Consider the following 4,238-nt stretch of genomic DNA (forward strand, 5'->3'; position numbering starts at 1 on the left):
TATATATATATATATATATATACAGCTAAAAGAAATAATGTTGAAAAGAGCTACGAGCCAAGTACAATAAATTCTGTATTAATGATATATTTTGACAAAAAAGTTACAAGTGAAAAGCGTTACAAGAATAAATGTTTCGACTCTGATTGGATCATTATCAATGTTAAACATGTAATCAATTAAATATAAATATAATAAAAATTTTATTAACAATTGACTATAAAAACAATAAAAAAATTCTTTGATTATTGACTCGTATGAATAAATCAATGTGTGTATCAATGCCAATCGAGTCTAAACACTAGGTGTAGTTGTGTGTCAAATTCTTTATTGTATTAGAATATATACGTTTCGATCCTTGTATCGGATCCTTATCAATATTTCTTAATTATTACGTTACATCAATGTGCTCCCTAGAACACTACATTATCAAAAGTTATTTGTCAGTACTAGATAAATTATGAATACAGTTATAACTTAAAAATTGATATTTACTTACATGATATAATGTTAGTATGTGTGAAATTCATGCTACTCTTCATGTCTATCGTCAACATGCAAATGTTCTCGTTTACAATTTATCGATTATTTTGTGTTCGGTTTACATGTAATGCGCATGACCGTCAATATATAAATAACAAAGAGATTGAAACCTAAACTTTATCCAATAAGCATTCATATGCTGAGTTCATATGCTGAGATAAATTGTAAACGAGAACATTTGCATGTTGACGATAGACATGAAGAGTAGCATGAATTTCACACATACTAACATTATATCATGTAAGTAAATATCAATTTTTAAGTTATAACTGTATTCATAATTTATCTAGTACTGACAAATAACTTTTGATAATGTAGTGTTCTAGGGAGCACATTGATGTAACGTAATAATTAAGAAATATTGATAAGGATCCGATACAAGGATCGAAACGTATATATTCTAATACAATAAAGAATTTGACACACAACTACACCTAGTGTTTAGACTCGATTGGCATTGATACACACATTGATTTATTCATACGAGTCAATAATCAAAGAATTTTCATATAAATATATATAATGATGAGCTTAATATTCCTAATTATGAAGTACAAGGAGATCGCAGGATGCAGTTATTTAATGAAATATTTTCTGTACAATAATAAATATAAAAATATATTGATATGGATTATATATTGATGAATTGATAAGTATTAAATAAATTATTCTAATTAAAAAACAAACATGAAACTTTTTAATACCTTTATTATTTAGAGTTATAGTTTGTACTTACAAATATATCGACAATCAATGAATGTGAATTCCATATGTAAAAAATGTTTTTATTGTAAGAATATAATTGCACATTAATTTTTCTATTATGTTTTATATATATATATATAAAATGAAGCTAACATTTCAAGCGCATACATATAAACAAAATATTTTTTATAATTAATAATACTGTGGCATTTAATGTATAATAAGTAACTTAATGTATAATAAGTAAGTTAATGTATAATAAGTAACTTATAATAAAATATCTTCCATAAAAGTAAATCTATATTTACTTACAAAATTATTTTAAAAATCTAAAAAAATTAAGATCTTTACTTTAAATAATAAAAATTAAATAGTTTTGGAAGACAATAGAATAAGTACATAAAAACAAAATATTCTTTATAATACTTTGGCATTGTTTACTTCAAATGATTGATAGTTTTAGAGGAAAAGAAAATTTCAATAACTAATTTTTATTCAGAACCTGAATCTTCAGTTGCAAGTAATTTTTTGAGAAGTTTACATTTTTCTTTCTCTATTGCTATTCTTTCTGCATGTCTATTTTCCTTTCCTCTTAATCTAGCTATGAAATATTCCTTTTGTTGTTCAATTTCTTTTTCTTTTAAAGTAAGATGTTTTTTCTTTAATTTTATCATTTCTTTCTTTTGCTCTAAACTATCTGCATATTTTCCATCGTTTCTTTTGTCTTGTGCATCTTTTGTTTTCATATATGTTAACTATTGATTTTCTAAAGCAACTTTAGTTCTTGCTAAATTAGATCCGCTTCCATGTAATGGACGTTTTCTTTTATTTGTTGTACTTAATATAGAAGTACATTCAGAGATAATTTCTGAATTTTCATTGGAATGATTTTCTGATAAAATATTAGGATTATCGGCAGAAATTGATGTTGAAGTAGAAGAGTCTAAATTAGATTTTGAAGTGAAAAGTTTTACCGATGAAGTAGAAGGCTTTTTTGATGAAATTGTTGATGAAGTAGAAGACTTTTTCGATGAAATTGTTGATACAGCAGAAGGCTGTGACATCAAATGAATAAATTTAGACGACACAGTGTGTTCTGCAACAGCATTTCTTTGTCGCCCTAAAATTTCATCTAGTTCGTTAAACCATTCAAAAGTCATTAAGCTTCTTCCCGATGTACGATTATTATCGATACACTCTTCGTATTTTTTTGTTAAAGCGTTTATTTTCCAACGCACTTGGTCCACAGACATCTGGAAGACAAAATTAAAATTATTATGATAAGTAGAATATTAGACCGATATGTGAATGAATCAAGAAATAAGAAGTGCCATTTTTTGATCAAAGCAAATCTTAGTGCTTAAAAGTAAGATCTTAAGTGCTTAAAAGTATTTTCATATCAATTATTATATCCTCCTAAGTTCTTATACTCGTTGCCGAGCGTGGTGACCTCTGTCATGTGTTTGTGGTGTGCATGTTGATTGTACACAATTATTACATATATCTTTTCAATTCTATAAACCGTGTGCCGATATGATTGTTGGACTTGAAATGCAATCATAAATTGACATTTGAAATTACGTTAAAATTGTATGTACATAATTTTACTATACTTGTACAAAGTGACATTCGATAGTTTATATCGCTAATTGACTAATTTAACATTAAATTGTTACAGCAGAAAATGTCTATGCACCGGCTGATGTGGATGTATGTTGTCGCACCATGCACTAATGAGACTATCGCGCTTTCATAGTTTTAACGGATATTTTCTTTAAAAATGCTAAGAAGTTTATAGGTTGTCTCTGTGTTAATCCATCGTTAATACCAACACTTCGTGAACATTACAATTCATTTTAGAACAATAAGCAATCTGATATTTAGGCAGCGTCTACAATAGGAGTCGTGGACGATTGTGGAGTCTTAAGTCATAGGAAATTGACTAATCACAGTCAAATATGATGAGAATACTTGACTACGTCCATGACTCCTATTGTAGACGAGCCCTTATAACTGATACTTGCATATCCGATATAGTATTGAATTGCTTCTCGTCTTGATGTTGGATCAAGTTATGGAGACAGCCTGTAATCTTCTTAATATATATAATTTGTTAGTATATATAACTTGTAATATAAAGTTTATTATATTACACGTTTATTATATCACATGTTCATTATGTACCTGAATGCCAAAATCTTTTTGTAAATCAGTGGACATACTTTCCCATATTTTGGTTTTTTTTTTTGGGATTATCCAGCAAATCTATTTTAGTTTCATAAAGACTGAGAAGAGCTAACGTAGCGTTTCTATCCCAAATAGCAGCTATAAAAACATAATGTAGTTTCTAGTAAACTAAATAAAAAAAGAATAAAATTTCCGTTTCTCAACTGAATGGTTTTAAAATGTATGTTAAACAAAAAATTAAGTTTAAACTTTTAAAGGATTAATATGTCTACTTACGTTGTTTATTCTCTATTTGTGTAAATAAATTATTTTCATCATCTAGAAATATATCTTTCCTAATGAAGCATGGGTGCTGCGAAGCATCATCAAGTGATATTATTTCTTGACTACAGTGACTGCACCTCATTTTGGTTATCCAGAATTATCCAGAAGACGCTTCACTTCCGATTTGGATGAAATTAGGCTCTTGTGCTCAGTCCCGCGAAACGAGAGATCGTTAAAGTTGATTGAGGTTACGAAATCTGTCACCATACCAGCATAATATAACGAACTACGTATAATTTTAAGTTTAAGTTTTAAATTTGGCAGCAATGATACAGACACGGTCCGACTCTGCTAAATAGCTGTGTCGACGTGTGTCGTGTCGTGTCATAGTAGGAAAGCACTTACAGCGACACTGTGTCACACTGTGTCGACCGTGTCTCTTGCTGGAAAGCAAGAATGGATCGCTGATGGCAATGGTGGGGGTAGAAAGACGATTAGAGTGAGAGGCAGGAATAATAAGATCGTTCTTTCTCTGTTTA

At 28.8% G+C, this 4,238-nt stretch overlaps 1 pseudogene; it reads left to right on the forward strand.

The window, feature by feature from the left end:
• Positions 1–2,319, forward strand: part of LOC108769766 (putative nuclease HARBI1) — a 4,444-nt pseudogene extending 2,125 nt beyond the window's left edge.
• The last annotated feature ends 1,919 nt before the right edge of the window (positions 2,320–4,238 follow it).

Source organism: Trachymyrmex cornetzi, unplaced genomic scaffold (assembly GCF_001594075.2).
Source record: "Trachymyrmex cornetzi isolate Tcor2-1 unplaced genomic scaffold, Tcor1.1 scaffold945, whole genome shotgun sequence".
NCBI classification, from domain to species: Eukaryota; Metazoa; Arthropoda; class Insecta; order Hymenoptera; family Formicidae; genus Trachymyrmex; species Trachymyrmex cornetzi.